The sequence below is a fragment of the Cyrtonyx montezumae genome, unplaced genomic scaffold (assembly GCF_038088225.1).
Source record: "Cyrtonyx montezumae isolate F1298 unplaced genomic scaffold, pur_monq_1.0 scaffold_8, whole genome shotgun sequence".
Taxonomy (NCBI): domain Eukaryota; kingdom Metazoa; phylum Chordata; class Aves; order Galliformes; family Odontophoridae; genus Cyrtonyx; species Cyrtonyx montezumae.
The window spans coordinates 55,469,442-55,488,529 of record NW_027072089.1 but is presented as its reverse complement, the minus strand read 5'-3'; positions in this window follow the sequence as shown (position 1 = coordinate 55,488,529).

Sequence of the window (19,088 nt, the reverse complement as noted above, 5' to 3'; positions counted from 1 at the left end):
AGACTGTTGAACAAAGAGTAAAGTGTGAATGGAAAATGGTCTGTATTGTACTATAAGCAAGTATTGTTCCCAGCTGATCACCTGTTACTAGTCAACATGAAGGACACCTCTGCTACTGAGAGATATAGAAAAGGATATCGTGTTTTGAGTAGGAAGCAGGCAGAAAGTGAGAGAGTTTGGTTATAGCCTGGAGTAAGAGGTCAAGAGCGTGAACGTGACCCAGCTCTGTGGGTTTGTACACTGAGGTGGATATTGCCACAGGGGTATGGGAAAAAAAAGAGATGGAAAAACCACATTGAAGTAAGAGGCTAAGTTTTGACCCTCTGAACTTCATGTAAGTTGATGGAATGTATTATCTGAGAAAGGCTAAGACTGAGGATGGGGCTAAGGTAAAGTTAGCAACTCAACAGGAAGTTCATAGAGTATCACCAAGGCTTTCTGTGTGAAAAGCTTGCCAAAAAAGACTAAGTCCACAGCCTGAGGGATCAAAAGATTATGGATATGGAGCAGAAACTCCAGAACTTAACTAGAAGAGGTTTTGCCCATTGCAAGGTACACAAGCCACAGTTAGGACCATAATTATGAGTAGCCAAGGCTGGACTGAAGGGTCCAATACCCATGGGGTTTTGAAAAGCGTATTGCTCTTTTTAAGAAACAAGCAGACTATCTAGCCCCAAGCAGGAAAGAGAAAAAAGGCAAGAAGGCATAATGTTTTCAGCAGATACTGAACTGCAGCAATCCTTTAAGGATGCTTGAGGGTACATTCAAATAGCATTCTAACACAGAATATTTTAAGATGCTTCATAGTGTGTTAGATGGAAAGAGCTGGGAATGGTAGCTATTAAAAAAAGCAACAACAATATTGAGGTGGCTGCATACACTTGACTCTGTGAACTGCTTCCTATCACAAACCAGTTCTGGTGCATATATGGAATGGGTTTGCTTGTTTGTTCCTATGTCATCAGCGTTATCTTCAAAGGTAAGTTACTTCTCAAGTTTAGAAAATGCAAAATACCCATATTTCCTTTCTGTAAGTGAGGATATCTGTGTTATATTTCACTGTCGTCAACCTGAGTATTGCAGGGGTCCTAGAAGAGAGAAAACAACTTATTTATCTTCTATATATTCTTTGTTCTGGTGTGGTATAAAAGAAAAGGGGCACTAGTGTTCCATTTCATTTTACTCCCAAGATCCAGGTTACTGCACTGGGACACTGTTGTTGTGTGTGTGCCTGGTGCAATTAGTGAGCCACTGGTGGTTTCTGAGGAGTACAAGAGTGGTGCTCCAAAAACATGTTTCTGCTAGGGAGTTTCCTCAGTGATGGGAGGTCACAAATTCACCATTTCCTGCTCTTACCATTTGCTTATAGAGAGCAGTCCCATTTCTGCAGGGACACAGGGGCTGCTCTTGATGAGTTGTTGTATTCCCTGACAAAAAAAACCCAGCAGATATGTTGGGTGGCTGAGCTCCAAATAAGGCACAAAAACCTGCTGTAAAGATAGGAATTATTGTTTCTTTGCTCTTCCTTTTTTCTTTTCAAGTAGATGGCATACCTGGACTATGTTACTACAGAGCTAGTCTGAAGAAAGCCTGCTGCAGACGCTGTATTACACACATTGTATTTATGTATGTTGGAATGGTATGTCTACTGGCCGGCTCTGGAGCTCTTTGCAGTGTAAGATTTGTGGAAATTTACTAATTGGAAGGTGGGGTTATGTGGAAATTTGCTGAGTCGCTTGGTCTCTGGTTGCTCACCATCCCTGCCTTGACCGGAGTCAGCACCCTCAAGCTCCTGAGCTGGTTACCTGTGCCAGCAGTCCCTGTGGGACCCTATGTGTGGTGAGTAACTCTGGATGGTGATTCGTGGAGAGGCTCTTGGCAAGACTGACTTCATCCTGTGCATGTGTAAGGCTTCCCAGTGTTTGGCCAGAGGTCATGCATGGGCATGGGGGACATGTAGGAAGCCTGTGGGAACTTCCTGAGCTAGGCTGACCAGAGCACTGGGTTTAAATCCAGTCAGACCTAAGGGAAATTCCAGCAAATTCACCGTTTCTTATTCCTGAAGATAATCCGATGGCTGATTTTATAGATCAGTTTCTTTGCTCAGCATTGTACATGGTGTTTGACAAAGCAATATGACAGTCACAGTGTTTGAGGTAGCAGGAAGGACAGGCAGCAAGTGTCAGAAATGACTCAGGCTTTTCACTTGCTTTTTACTTTGCTTTACCTTCTAGCGCACTATTTATGGGCTACTTCATTTCCTACAATTTTCCTGGAATTTTTAGTGTGTTCAGGAAACATTCCTTTAAAACATTTAAGGAATTCCCTTCAAAATTACTTAAATCATTTCTATTTTTTCTCCTCTGCGAGCAAAAGACATGAGAAATTACATGGCTTTTAGGTTGAGACAAGTAAAAGGGGAATAGTTCAAGCAGCAGCAACATTGCTTTCCTAAACTGCTGTTTTTTTCTGAGCGTGACACTAAATTGTTTGGTAACTGAGTACTTTCTTCTTTGCATTGGTTCTGTTAAATAAGTGGTGTCTTTAAAATGAGACACAGCTGGAGACACCATTAAACCCACTTGAATTTTGCTTCTTGAATTTTATTTTCCAAGTATTTTGTAGAAAATGAGTCTTTATTAAGACTTCGTGAGCTTTTAGAAGACAAGCTTATAAGTTCAGAGAAATTATTCTGTTAGTAGCCAGAGCTGCAGTGCTTCAGGAATTTGAACTTGCAAGAAGGAGGTGGGTGCTTAGGTGGCATGGGAAGAAGCATCGTGGCTGTAAACCTGGCTAAATGTTGACTTGGCCACTGTGTGGTTTGCTAAATGAGACTCTAGGGAATACCACGTGTCTTGGAGGGATTGCTCTGATCATTTTTCTTACTAATTTTGACAGAACAACTTCCTTTGTAAGATTGCTATTTCTACAAAGGGCTTTTCAGGTAGATGCCTGTCTGTGCTAGGTATTGTATAGCCAGCTACCTGTAGGTTGCCATGCAGAAGTGACTGTGAGCTGTACTTGAGGGCAAATTAACCCTCTGCCCACCTTTCTTATGTGCTTGAATGCCTTCCAGCTGCCTGTAAGGCAAACTACTTGCTGCTTTGAGATGCAAAGAGTGGTGCCAGTGCGGGGAGCACTCATGGGGTCCTCTGAAGGCATTGCCTACCCTGTGGATGTGCCCTGGCACACCTGGTTTCAGTCAGTCTGCCCTTACCTGCAACCAGGATACCAATCAAATAATGTTATCTGGATCGTTTACATTGCTTGTCACAAGGGTAGGTGGGATCTGCAGCCAGTTTGTCTTCAGTCTGGGCCCAGGCTGCCCACAAGTTTTGATGTAAGAGCAGGATTTCACAGCTCAAGGAAATGCGTGGCCACGTAGCAAAGCTGTGAATGAGCCTTACCCTCCACATGTCCTTGTGTGGTACATCGAGCTGCAAACAGCAGAGTGATGGCAATCACTCCACTGCGCCAGTCCAAAGGGAGAACAGCAGCCCACTGCCCTGTAACAATCTGCAAAGAAAGGCGTGGTGTCCTATCTGTGTGTCCAAAAGGTGCTCCAACAAGGGGGACATTGAGCTGAGGGTATGTGGAGTAACAAGAACTTACCAGTTTTAACCTGCTCAGTTTGATACTTCCTTCTTTCTGGAGTTTCTTTAATTATTGTTTCTAATTATTCCGCTTATCCACTACTCTGTGTCACTTTTGTACTGTTAGAAGAATGTAAGGTAAAGATTAAAAGCTTTTGGAGTTCTCACCATGCTTTGCCAACGTGGGAAGAGTTCAGACTCTCTTCTTCCCGCCTGTGGGCATTTGAAGCAATGGTATTAACATGGTAGGATTTTTACATATTGCATAGCTGTATATGAGGGCAGATTTGACCTCTGGTCAGCAATGCACAGAAACTCTTAAGTGTGTCTATTTTCATAGTTATTTTGTGAAGGGAAGGAATTCAAGGCAGGAATGCAGATGATTGCAAAACGTTCCTGCTGCCTACACACATCTGAGGAAGGAGTGACACCAGTTCTGAAGCCAAGCTCTGGTTAAACCAAGAGATTAGCGTGCAGCTGATGTCATACATTAGCTCATCGTCTTTGTTCTTTTAGCAAGAAACCCATCTCAAAAAGAAAAAACAGCCTTTCCATAAAGTGTTCCCAGATGATGGAGGTAAACAGGTGTAGCTGTCCCAGTGAATCAATTGCAAAGAAGCCAGGAAAATGATACTTAATATACTTAAAGGGATTTGGCTTTAGTATGGAAATGATGCCAGTTGAAGTGAAAGCAATGCTTTCTATGTGGGAAAATGCCATTGAAATATTCTTTCTTTCTGCCACTTTTTGTCAATAAGAGCAGCTTGAATTATGCATTAGCAAGCTATAGAGTAATGGAAGATAATACAGCAGGGTTATGAACTCAGAACAAAAGAAGGGGAAACTCTAGGTTCAGCTTGGTAATGTATCACTTGGAGCATATATAAATGGTTATTATGCTTTGCACATTACAGAGACAATAGTCACGTGCTTAAATGACAACAGAACCATTGCTTCAAGATTATCTTCAAATATTAATTTGGACATTATAATTAGCTCTTCTTGAGAAGCCCTGCAATGCTTAACATGCTTAGCATTTTGCAGAATATTCCAGAAATTACTCTTAAGTAGACATATTGTAGGGTTTTACATAACTATCCACTTATATTCACATAGATGATATTTTGAATTGCTGTCTGTGACTAGCTGTCTCTTGAGGTGACTGGGAGAGGTCTTTGGATAGAGGTGCCCAAAGCAATACTAATTTTAAATACCAAATATTTGGAAAAGAAATCATAAGCAAAAAATGATTCAAAGCATTTATATATATATATATATATATATATATATATAATATTTATACATATATAAATATACACAATTAGTTTCTTTAATCATGTGCTTTGCCCTCTAGCACTGACCAATGATTTGCCAACTGCTGATATTTACAAATTGGTCCATTTCTGCATCTCTGTATGACGTTCAGTTGCTGATACCCACCGGGTGTTGGTGCTTCTCTGCACCTTGGCTTCAGTCGTGGTCCGTGAGGGTCCAATACAGCAGCCAACTTGCAGCAGTGAGGAAAACAAGAGAAGCCCACACTTTGGACACCAGCAGTCCCTGGCAGCCCCAGGTTTATTCATTATGTTGCTTTATGGATATATATATATTAGGTGCACCATTTCCAGGCTAGTTTTGTTTGGAGCTAGAGAACTTTCTAATTTTTGAAGATAGAACAATGCAGAGCATTAGGATGTACAAGGGTACAGCCAGTCTGGGGTATACTGAGTTTCCTGGTGATTAATGAGGAGATTCACATGGTCTCTGGACTGGATCTCTTGCTGCATGCATGGCACAGCCCCAAGAGTATCCATGGACCTCCTGGCCCAGCTCCTCCCTTGGCTGGCACCTGGGCTTGAGTATATGTTGGAAGTGGGACATTCAAGTCCCTCTTTTTGCACTCTGGAACAGATTTGCTTCACCATCAGTATGGAGTGAGAAGGCTGCCATAAGCCTGCTGAGATAGAGCCTTTCCCTGCCTTGCTCACCTTCACAGCAAGTGGGAGCCTGGCCACTGTGGTGCTCAGTGCTGGGCTCTGGCCACCACGAGTCTTTGCTGTAGCCACTACTCCTAAGGGCTTTCCTGCTTTGGAGATTGTCTTTCTTCTTCTGCAGCATAGTTAGTATACTTCTGTTGTTCTTGCTAAAAATGTAGATTTTTTAAATAGGATTTTGGACAGACATGAAGTTAACCACAGCAGGTGTGTTTTTGTTGTTGTTTTGGTTTGGTTGGGTTTTGATTGGTTGTTTTTTTATGGGAATTATGGACTTTCAAAACAAGGTTGTCTGACAGCTGAAGCTGTTTACTAAATCAATGAGAGGCATCTCATGTGCATTTGTGGTTCCCTGAGCTGTATCATTAAACAAGCGTAAGTTAACCAACCTTCAGTCCACTGTTGTTTTTGATTACAGCTGAGGAACAACTTAGGAAAACTCTTGGGAAAAGCAAACCATTTCTTGAAGAGAGGAACAGGGAGTCCAAGGTAAGCATTTACCAGTTGCCAAGAATCTTTAGATCCATTTAGTGTCTCATTATTTGGTGAATAAACCACCTGGCATTGCTTAGAAAAACATCACTATAATTCCTTTCCAAGACAGACCTAATTATATAGCACTGTGTGGCCATTATTTTCTTCCACACCCAATCTGAAACCGGGAGCACATGCCATATATTTTCATTCTCTTTTCTTTTTAAAAACAATGTTGTTGAAAATGAGTAATTGTGGGGAAATGGTGCTATGCTTGGCTATTCACGTTAACTCTGTTGCTAAAGAAAAGTGCCCTTACAAAAGAAAGAAAACTGCACACACTCACCTCTGCACTATTGTGCTCCACAGTGAGTGGTTATGATGAGGAAAGCAGAGGAGATGTTGGTTTTGTCTTTTGTGTGGGTACTTTCTGAGCTCACAGATGTGGGCTCTGTAGACTTGAGTAAGCCGTGAAGATGTCTCTCCTTTCCTTCCTCTTTGTTGCACAAACCCAGACTCCCACAGTCACAAAGAATGTGGCTCTTGGTTATGGGAGAAGAGGTAGCTGCTGCCATTCCATCATTCTCAATAGCTGTATATTTCTGAAATCAATTCTGACAGCTCCAGCAGAAGTTTTCTGCACTGTTGCAGTGACGCATGTTCAGTTCCTTATTGTTGTTTAGTTGAGGGGCTGCTGCATGATGCAGTAGGAATGGAGGCTTAAATTTGGGGTTCACTCACGAACATGTGGAGCACTGCTGATAATTCAGCCCAACAGTCATGGAGACACAATTGAGTGAGCCACATTTAGGGCTGTCTAGAGATTTGTGCATCCTTACCCTTATTCCACAGTGACTACCAGGGCTGAGTGCTCAGCCACTGGTGTCTGCAGATCATACATTGAGCCAACTGTTTGCTTCTGCTTGTGCATAAGCTGCCTGTAGACAAGCTGTAGCTCCCACCAGTTGCTTTCAGTGAGTTTCTGTTTTCAGGAAGTCTGATGTTTTTTTTTCCTGACTGTTGCTAGCCATAGTGGTACGTAATGCCCTTGGGAGCCTGAAGTATATATGGGAAAAGAAAGCACGAGAAGATACAGCCTGTGCAATCTGAGGGTTACACTGCCTTTTGGGCATGCGTTTATCCATGGGGCTGTACCTGACATGCTTGCTGCACAGCCCAAATGATGCCAGAAATGTTGTGTGGTTTTTAGAACGTTCTAACTCTTTGAATGAATAATTGCAAATATCACAGGAGTAATGTCAAAACAGTGAAGACTGGACAGCTTTTGGGTAGAGAGTAATTCATAAGTGGGGTGGTTTGAGACCGGTTTTGGGTCTCGTGGAAGCTGGGGAATAAAACTGCTGCTGCTTTCCATAAAAGCAGGAGCCCGTCCTTGCTCTTCATTTTCCAGCACTTATTATTTTTACCACATTCATATTTTAATATCTTGCTTTTGGAAGACACAGGGACAGAAAGATGCTCCCTTTCCCCTGATCTCTCTGCGATTATCTGGCATAAATCTCCCTTTATAATCCTATCACTGGGCAATTCGGTTATTTTAAATGTGAGCCTTCTTGGCCACTAATCAGTTCATCTTCAGGTTTCTAAAAGTGCTATTTCATAATTCTGCACATTCCAATTGCTTCTGACTGTCCAGCCAAGTTCCGCCTTCACTTATTCCCTTCTCTTTCCTTTTAGACAAGGCAGCCTGTTTCTCTCGCTCGTGGTCTTTGCATTCCTTCCAAGTTGATGCACATAGTCATTTGTAATCAAGGCTGTAAATTGTATTTAAAGCTGTACTCCATGCTATCTGTGGATATTTGAATCATAAATGAGAGGATTGTCCTGCCTGTACTCTCCCTTATTCTTTCAGCCGTAATAGATCCTTTCATTTGTGCTCAATTAGCTTTCCCACTCTTGCATTCAGACCCTGAAAGTTTCCACTCTTCCCTTCGGGTCTTGAATGCTGATGGTGTGGCTGATTTTGCCTCTACCCCATAATTTGTTTAGCTCTTTTGTGCAGTAGATTTCACCTAGCAGCGTTTGTTTGTTTTGACAAGCCCAAACACCATGACTGTATTGTGCCACAACTGTCTCATAGGATAAAAATGTTCCCTGAAATGATTGCTAGGATGTTAGAGCTTTGGGACAGCCTCTTGGCCACTTGGGCTTTTTCATTAAATATTTCTGAAACACAATCAGACATTTTTAGAACTCTAACTCATCTATTAAGTGGACTTCAATTTTGATTTTTATAATTTTTATAGAGACAGGTGCCAAGACCCAGCAGTGCTGTGTCAGGAAGAGTCACTTTTAGCCCAGCACCCCGCAATGTGCAGGCACACAGAGTCCTCTCCTCTCACTGCAGGGACCTTATGCCGAGTGGTGCCCCCCAACCCCAATCTCCCCCCATTGCTGCTCTGTGGAGTGGCTCTGCAGCATCAGCAAAACAAATCCCAGCCTTGCCACTGAGAAATGCTCCATGCAGGTGTGCATCTCTGCCAGTATGACCCTGGCACGAAACATGCAGCTCCAAATTGCCACAACCAATTTCTCCATTGCCGCTGTGTCTCTTTATGTTTGCTGACATATCCCAGGGTGGAATTAAGGAGAGCACAGCCCCCAGTACCTCCTTTTCCTATCATGTTTCTACCTAAGTTTTTCCTTTTTGTTTCCATTTCCGTTTCCCTTTCTGAAACCCTTTGGTTTTCTGAGAAGGTGAAAAAACAACAATACTCAGAGAAAGATCGCCAGCATCATTCCTTGCTGTGTGTTACCAAAGTGCACATATTCCTCCAGTATGATCAGATAGGATTCATTTCTCATTCCATAAATGCTGATTTCTTACTTCATTTTATTTTAATTGGGGGAATTGCTGTTCATTTCTGTTTTGAAAGTGTTCTTAAGGGATTTTTCTTCCAGCATGAGCAAAACTGGTGTCTTTCTTTAAATAATTATTTTCTATTCTGTTCTGAGCCCCTGGATAGTGGTGGAGGCAGAAAAATGGATTTCTTTTTTACGCTATTGTCTCAGGAATTATTTTGTTGTAGAATATGGGAGACCGTTGTGACCTTTCTTCCCAGAACCCTTCTTGGATGGAGGGAGAATCTGTTTAGCTTCCTCAGAGCTCCAGCAGTTCGTTATGAAGCCTGTTGTCCTTCATATCTTCTATTGTTCCTAGTAGGTTTAAACTGAATTCAACAGATGAACTAATCTCCACTTTATTTCCCTCCCTATAGAAAGGCATCTCCGAGTTTCCCAAAATTTTACTCCAATGTTTTCTGCACTGTGATTCTCCAAAATAAACAATACAGTAAAAAATTTGTCTCCCTGACAGACCAAAATGAAAAGCGTTTCCATTTCTGTAAGAGCACAAAAACCAGGGAGTAGAAGATAGATGGTAGAGGTGTAGGGTATTCATCACCAATGGGAATCTGATAGCGAGCTGGGAAAACACCCACCTAGGAGGAACTTTGTCAACCTGTGTTTGGTGGAAGAGGATTAGGGAAAGAGCTCTGTCCCTGGGTCTCACCAGTAGGAAATGACATGTTTAAGCAACAGATTATCTTGCTAGGAGCTCTACATCACTGCTCCAGAGCTTGTGGGGCAGAACTGTAACACTTTCTAGAGCAGTCAACTCTAAAATTAAGCCTTTTGTGAGCATTAACTGTAGATAGGTTGTATTATCTTTTCTTATTTAGGGATTTTTTTTATTTCATTTCATTTTATTTTATTAGAATAGTTTGAAAATTACTCCAGGCCTCACTATTTGACATGCTGAATTTTTGTGATTCCACAATCTTTAGAGAGAAACCTGTGTAGTCAGAAATCTGTGGCACTGCTAGTCATTGCTACTCTCTCCATGTATATATAAAATTCTGGTGCCATTCTTTTCAATAGACATTTTTCTCATTATGAGACCCTACACATCCATATGGGAAAGCTAATTTGAAATCCTATCATTTTCTCCCTAAAGGAGGGTCAGTGTGTGCCCCTACTGGTATAGATTTTTCCACATAAACTGACCTTGTGCAGCACTGCTACTTAGTGAATTAAAATCAGAAGAGACAGCCAGCTTGTACAGGTCTCAGTGGCCTCATTTTATAATATGCACTTTAAGAATAGACTGTTAAGGAGGAATATTGCTTCTATGATGGCTCACAGTGATTCAGACAGACAAAGCACTATGGAATGGCTCACATCCTGATCTGCAGACTTCCATGGCTGCAAATCCTGTGCTGTCTGCCTTCTTGGTATGTCCATACCCTGCACATATAATCATATTATCGTGGAATCATTAATATTGGAAAAAAACACTAAGATCATCAAGTGCAACCATCAGCCCATCATCACCATGCTCACCAATCATATCCTTCATAAGGCAATATGTATATATTATATATATACATACCAATTGTATCTTGCATACTGCAGTTATTTATATACAACATCTGACATCGCCATTGATGAACTATTATTCCTTTGTGTTTATATTGGGTTTGGAAATCATCTGAGTTTTAGTCTCCTGACTTCAGAGAATAATTCCTTCTTCTCAAGCCAGGGAGGCCAGAAGTCCACCAACCTCTACCACGACAGATCCATACCGATGTTACGATTCATGTGATTTCCTACTGCACTGCAGTGAGGCCACTCACTCTAATACGGATTTGGATATCTAGGGTTTTTCTTTTTTCTTTCTTTTTTACATTTCAAGATCTCCAGAGTTTAAAGGAGGGCTGAGAGGAAGGTAGAGGTGATCAAGGAAGGAGGACACCAGAAGAAAATATGATAACAAATCAACAAGCATCAGTAGCAGCAGCATGCCAGAAATGCATTAGAGGAACTTGGATATAGGGAAAGGTGATATGAAAGAAAGGATGCCTCTTATGGGAAATGGTCAAATACATAAAGAAAAAACAAAAAGACCCATTCCTGGCTGTCCTTGTGTTGTTTGAAAGCGTGCTTGTGCCTGTTTCCTGTGGTGTGCGTCCTTTGGGTATATATCAAGCTGGAATTGCCTGGAAGCTAAGCAGAATTTGTCAGGATATAAAAATGGCCCTACTTTGCATTTTCAAATTAAAACAGCCAGGATGTCATAAATGCTAACTGTCCATTACTGCCGTGTGCTGCAGTATGGTGCCACAAGCTGCACTCTGCAGTTCTTGCTGACCAGAGACCTCTAGGAGATCTTTAAGCAGAGATGAGGCATAAGGATGGATTATCTCACTTCTCTAAGAAGTCAGTCTCTTACTATTATTTTATCATAGTGTTTTGGTATTTAATATACAAGGATTTGACAAAGTACTACTGCATAATCCTCTAACAATATCCATTTTGCCCCATAAAATTATTATATCCAGTCTTAAAATGTTAAATACGTCACTATTAGGGTAGAGTAGCATAAAATTCAGTTTATAATATTAAAACTCAGAAATGACACAATGTGATCAATCACGTTCCTTGGTAATATCCAACTTTCTTCACTTTTCTTTAATTTTGCATTTTAGTATAACAAATTGAGATGAAAGCAGCAGCCTCCGGTTCAAGGTCTCTTGGCGGTGAATGGCAGTAAAGTTACAAGTAAAGTGATAAGAAAACAAATCACACTGAAATCTAATATCTAATAACATTTCAGACAGATTACAGAGATTTAAGACCCTGTGCTGCAATCAGCAGTGGATCAGGGCAGATATTCCAGTAATTGCAGAGGGAAATGCTCTCATCTCTTAGAAATAAATGCAGATTGTCAGTAGAAACAAGTCTTGAAACATACCAAGCAGCTACTATAAAACTGAGATGTCTTTTTGGTAGCGTTTTTCAAATTCCTCTTCTGCTCCTAGAACCTCCTCGTGAACTCTGTGTTGCGTTGTTTTCTTTTAGCTGAGGATACCATCTGTTCCTCATTCCTGTCCATTCCCCATCACCTTTCCAGTAGGTGCTGATATTGAGCATCTTTCATCTGGACTTTCAGATTTCTGGAACCAGCTCAGAGAAAACTTCCTAAAAATGGGGAGATCCCCCATCAGGTCTTTCATGTTCTTCTATTATTTTCTATTTTTTGAAACTTTTTTTTTTTTTTTTTTTTTTTGAATACCAGAAGATAACAAAATGGTATTTTTATTCAGCCAATAAAGGGCTGAATCTCCTTTTGGAAACTTGTTCAACTGACAGTGAACTGATGGCCGAGTTACACAATAATGCAAAAAAAAAAAGTTACACTTGAGTTAGCGGAGCTCTCTTTTGCACATAATGTTCATATCAATTACTTAGTGATGCATTCTATGGTATTATCTAATTCAACACGTCAAACTTTTCAACCCAATTTATAAATCCAGCTGCATCAGCCTCTGCATCATTTACACCAAATGATTTTTAGCTTCTCTAGAAATCAACTCCTACAGAAAAATGGGGTGGATTTATTATATGTGTTATACTCTGGGACCCAGTTTGCTCAGTGAGCAAAATGAATGCAGTGAGTTTCACACAGTAGAACTAGATATTGTGTATTGTATTTTGTATGCTGAGCCTTTTTCTTTCTTCTCTCTCCTTTTCCTTTTTTTCTCCAATAGAGCTATCCAGACTTGAATATGTCAGTGTGCCTTGAATGTGCAGTCACATTCTGAAGTATGTCTTTGAACTCTTCAATGGTGCTTTGCATTTCTTTGAGACCTTTTATGGGAAGGAAACAGAGAAATGTGGACTAAAATGCTGTGCGGTTGTCTCATTATTTCTCTTCCATTAAAAAAAAAATAAAAAGAGTTAGTTTTTGTTAGCAGGGATACCACTCTTACATAGTATATTCAGCATCTACTGTGCATGGCTCCATACTGATACTTGTAGGCAGCATGAGGTATGGCATACCAATTCAGAAGGCCAAGATAATAGCCCTGTGTCTGCTCCGAACAAAGAAATTATCATCCTCAGCTAGCAATTACTTCGACACAAGGCTAAATTGATTTTCAATGTATTGGTCATTTCTGGACATAATTTTTTTTTTAATTTTGTTTATGGAAATAGCAAAAAAACCCAACAACTAACAACAACAACAAAAGACCCATATAACAAAGATCCCATCTAACAAAAATCCACCAAACCAAACCAACCAAAGAAACAAAGGAAAGACAAAGAAAGATGAAGAGCAATGACTAAAAATCAAGAGATGTGACCAGAAAAATTAGAAGGTCCCCTCCAGTTTTAATGAATCCAGCAGGAAACATCTGGTGAAGGGTGGTGGAATGGGACCTATAAATACATGTCCCTCTTTAGGAGTAGTTTCTGTCACCCCTCCCAAGTCAAAGTCACATTTTAGTACCTAAGTGGTTTCGAGCATTAGGCAGCTGAGCATGGGGTTGCAGTATGGCATCAAGTGAGTTTTAGATGGGAAAGTTCGTGCAGCAACACTTGATACATGATGCTTAGGCTAAAATCAACTGCTTCAATACTGCAGGGATGCATAGTATGAGTGCCACCATCATAGGGGCATGAATTAAAGGTATTTAAGGAGAAATCTCACAAATGATTATTTTGGCATATAAAAAGGGAAGCCAATAAATGTTCTGTATAGTGGAGGTTGTACTAATATATTTAACGAGGTTTCTTTTAATTAGATTTACAGTTTCAGAGATTTTATTTCTACACGTGTTAGGCACAAAGAGGAAAGAGAGCAGTCTGATGTAGATTTTCTAGAACTGAGGTGAATTTTTGCCTCATCGTTGTGAATATAGCCCTTTCTCAGCAATTGTGTTTATCTTCCTAGTGGTGGGGAATATGGGTTTACTATCTCAGTTAATTCTTTGCTCTAACACCCATAAAGTGTAAAGCATTAAACATGTTTAATTTTTAAAATCTCTTTTGCGTATGCCCTTCTGACAGAGACACTCCATAAGCAGATATCTTTTTGTACTACTTCAGGCATGGTGTCTGACAGAGATTACTGTATAACCTGAAGTAAATGTAGGGGTGTAAAATATAAGACTGTATATATGGGATTTCATCCAGTGCACTCAGCCAAAAGAAATACTGAACCACTGCTAAATCATCCTAATGAGTTAAGTATTGTGTGTGGTTTTGTTTTTTTAAGCAAATGCGCTCATATTTGTTTCTGGAACTATAAGGTATCAGTCAAGCAAATGTTTCCATGGAAGGAAAAAAAAATATGTTCATATAACTTACACTGCCTTACTTTCTTGGTGGCAAAGTATTTAAAATAATTGTTCAATGAGAGACTAAACATTTTCTTGGAAAACTCATTTAACTCAAGAATCAGCCATATAGGCTGTCCACTTCACTATATGAAATAATAAACTTCACTCTTTCTTTTTCTATTTTGCCTTTAGTACACAGGCACCTTTATAAAGTCCATATGTTACATATAACTAGGCATTTTCAATTGAAAAAAACCCAACCCCAAACCCTACTGAGCTACAAAGAATTAGTCTTGCAGGCCTAAGAAAAACATCTTGCTGGTTTCCAGTTTAAATTTGTGGTGAGAGAGTGGAGAGAGGGGCAAGGTAAAAAGGAATTGGTTTGGTTGCCAAAACTGGGGGTTTCAATAGGAACAAACAGAAAGTCCTCAGTCTTCACCATCTTCTCCAGGTTTCTGTGAATATAGGGGTTAAGTGACTACTGCTGTTCATACATAAATGTTTTCCATTCCAGATGTGAAACATCTTCCAGACTGCTTGGCCAAGAGCTTTTGAAACATATGCTGCTCCCTCTTCTCTCATGCTCAGCTTCCAGTCACCCAGACTGTGATGGGTGTAATAATGGGTGAGCTAAAAGGAGCAATTCCTGGGCCTGGATTTTTTTCTCAGTTTGGTTTGTTTGCTTTTGAGAATACACGTGAAACGTGGAAGTGTAAACACAACTCAGCCTCTGGATGTTTGCTCAAGTATAGCGGGTATGTGAATTGCCATTAGGTAGAAAAGAAGGTCTGGTGGGTAACAGATCTTTCACAGCTTCCAGCCGAGGAGCACTTAGCATGAAGCCTGGGGTAAAGGGGGGCACAGCTGAAACGACCTAATTGCATCTTTTGAGGTCTCCTAAATCTTGTATCACCAATAGACAGCTCACTACTGGTATAATTTAGGACAGTCATGTGTGTAACCCTGTAACAGCCCAGCACCAGGGCATTCTCCTATCAATCATGTTTTACCAGAGTCCATCAAGATGGGACCATAATGTCTCCTAGTTTGGAAATTACATTTGCTGTCTTGGCTTGCTGTTGATAGAGGATTGTCCTTCTGGAAAAGCCTTCAGCTGGCCATTTATGGCAAAATGTTTCACTAGAGTCTTTTCCTTAGTCTTCACCAGGCAGTCTCAGTCCCCACAGCACTGATTTGCTCATACGCACTATGTAAACAGATTGTTCTGGCTGGATTTGCTGGGCTTCCTCCCTACTAAAATTTCAGAAGATGTTTTGTTGACCCATATCTACAGCTAAAAAATCTATAGGAATTTTCACTCTTAGACACAGAAAGAACAAACCCAGTATAGAATAGGCTTTTTGCTTTTCCTTATAAATCAAGTACTTCTTTAGTATTTAAAAATTATTAAAAGGAACCATTATGTTTATGGGAATTTTTGTAATAATCCTTCTCACCTCTTTAAAATAAAATAAGTTTCAGCTAACTGTCTTATTGGTGTATTTTTTTTCCAGCTGTAGGCAAAAAAAAATGCCCTGCTTTAGCATACTGTCACCGCTTGGAAAGAGCAGAGACACATAAACATGGAGAGTATGGTTTCAGCTTTATCGTTACAAGCTGAAGAACAGTGCATCCATTACCAACAGCTAGAAAAGGAGACAATGACTAAAAATGGCATTATTGTGCTTCTCGTGGATGTTTTACTGGGAAACTTCAGAGAGCTGGGGAGTCTTGTGACAGAGCAAGCTCATCAGGGATTTTTTACTTTATGTCACATGAGAGCTTTTTACAAATTTTGGCTAACATATGTCAGAGATGAATTCATCAGCTTCACCCAAGTGCAAAAATTAGCACGCATGAGTTGTTTAGACCCCTACTGTACTCTACTACACATGGAAGGTGGAAAAGATTTGTTAAGCCTGAAAACTATCATGGAAGACGTACCCTGCCTCTGCTCCAGCTTCCACATGCCTTCTGTAGTGTTATTGTTTTAAGTGAAATCTAACCTTGATTATGTGGCAGGGACCTATTACATTAATTGATGACAGAATGCTGAATATATTTGCAGAACCATATTTGATTGTAAAATGTTAACAGCACTTGAGGTATTGCCATAATAGCTACAGATCTCAGCTTCTAACAAGGCCTTACTGTGTCATTCACTTTAGAAATGTGGAATAAAAGACAGTCCTTGTCTCTGAGACTGTGAGGTTTAAAGAGAGACGTGTCTGTGCACTGAAGAGAAACCCAGTAACATGCCTGGAGTCTTAACACCCAGTCAGCAAGAGAGTCAGGCGTGAAAAGCATGTTTCCTGAGCCCTGGTCATGCTGTGCTCACTTGATCACTTCATTTTTAAATAAATCTGGTGTTTAAAGTGCTGTTTATAATTATCGTGCTGAGGGAAGCTGATAAGGTCAGTGCACAACCACTTAAGACAGAGTTGTATTTGAAGGCACTGTAGAGCATAGGTAGTGCAAACATAGATGGGGTGGTGAGTTTTGAAGAACGGTGGTGTAATAAACTGAACTAACCTGTGAAGAGGGAAAAAATCAGACCTTAGTGTCTTAGCAATTGTCAGGATATGGGGGAGGACCAAAGCAGAAGAGGGAAAAGCACAGGGGAGAACATATGGATTCGTCTTCTGCTTTTGCATTCAGTCTCCCATGCAGGGGAAGGTCACCGCAATCTTAAAGAGAGTGAAAATGCTGCAGCTGTAAGGCAGGGAATCAGAGTAATTCAACAAAATCTGCACACATATGTGGATATATAAGTGTATATAAACACAACACTTTCACTTATGGTAGAAAGTTGACTTAAATTGTATTTAATTCTATTCGTTTCTATTTATTTAGTTGAGAATATTTGATTCACCTTAAAGTTCCATAAGAAGTTAAACTATCTCATCCCAATAATTCATTGTCTGTCTGGTACATCACAACTCCTAGGACTTAAAAATGCCTCCTCGGTAGTGCAGCATCATGTAGAGCACTTTATCTGTGTGACCTGCTTTGGTAGGGGGATTGGACTCAATGATCTCTTGAGGTCCCTTCCAATCCCTGTGATTCTATGATTCCATGACATGGTATGGATCTGGTGGCAACTCTTCTCAGCACTAAACTCCATAGTTGCACCCATGTTCACTAGTAGGGACCAATTAGTGCTTGCATTTATCAATTTCAGATTAAACTAGAAAACTATACGAAGTTATTTCCTGAAAATAGGAGTTTAATATAACTAGGTTTTAAGGAAAATAGTTAAAGGATAGAAGATCTATTTGAGGAAGAGACCACAAGTACTGTGTTCACCTAATAACAGTATTTCTACATTAACATCCTATCTGTTATACAATTTGTGCAAACTGTGCAACATTGCATTAAGTCTTTGCTGATGACAAAACATTCCCTGAATTTTGCATGAACAAATGGTTTTCTTGAGTCTCATTTCAGCAAGATAATGTTGATTCGACTTATCTGAAGGTGGTCTGGAGACATGTCAGTGCCCAATGGTATGAAGTTAGTGCAAAAGCTTTGAGGGATAAGGATCTGCTGCTGAACAAACACATGAAAGCAAGTTCCCTTAAAAATTGTTGGAGCTAGCCATCATTTTCACCATTAACTCCTGTGGGACAGACTTTGTAGTGTTTTCCAGTCCTCTTTCTTCATATCACCAAAAAAATCTGTTTTGGAGTGCTGCTCTCTTTGTCCACGTGAACTTTGAATAAAAGCACATGTCACAGGCAGCAAGAAATCATCAGGCTCAGAAGTATCTGTAGGCTGACCTTCTTACTTATGTTGACAAACAGCTATGTAAGTCAAGGAGTGTCTGTATGCCATCTGTTCTTTCCACCCAGCCATGTGAGAAAGAGTTTGCTTTCAAAGTGGTTTCACTGCTTTAATCCCATGCTTCCATGTCTTTTATTGCTTCTTACTTTCTATTCTCAATTCATTATTTCCTATTATTAATTCTTCTCTATCCTTGAAATGTCCCCCAGGGCTCTTATAATGTGGGTGGTAAGCACTGCCCCATGCGTGAAGCTTCTTTTTTCATAGGGGGTTGACTATTTTTTTTTCCAAAATCCCGTGAAAGGACAGAGAACCAGCTCTCATCTGTGCTCCTGCAGAACAGCCTTAACAACTTCTGATGCATTTTTTAATGTGCTGTTTACTCTGGGAATTCAAGTGTGTTGGGGCAGTGCCACATCTGGATGAGAGTGGAAAGATTGTGTGTTTGAAGATCTTCCTGTGTAAGGCATACCAGATACCATGTTCACCAGGCAGCGTCCTGCCTTCTATGAATTCTGAATACATTCTAGGAGAACCTGAAGCATTATGGACTTTCAAAACATGAATATGAGATATGGCTACAACCCAGATGCTATTTTCAGTCCGGAAATGCCCTGTACGTGACCATTCTCCACCTCAGTTTCCCTTAGGAAATATGTTCACCTTTCACCCTGATTGCATGTGTTTGTTGGTTTTACCATACTTTTACCTGATCCTGCTGAATAAAAAAAATTGGTATCTGCCTTTCCTTGGGTTCTGCTGTTCGGCAGAGCTTACCAAAAAGTAAAATATGATGGGGGCACATGTGCTTCCACTCAGCTAAGTTTGATAACTGAGAACTTAGGAAACAACAGCAAGGAAGATACCCATGTTAGACATATGTTGTAGGAAAACAACATTTCCAACATTTTTCCAGTCACAGATTGGAATCCTGAAGTCTCTTATGTATGAGACTTATTGTTCCTCTGGTAAGAAAGACAGAGGCAAAGAGAGGCTGTTGGTTCTCCTCCTCAAGCTCCCAAAGCCACTTGGATATGGGCCTGGACACCCTGCTCTGAGGGGCCCTGCTGGAGCAGGGATAGAACTAGATGGACCCAGAG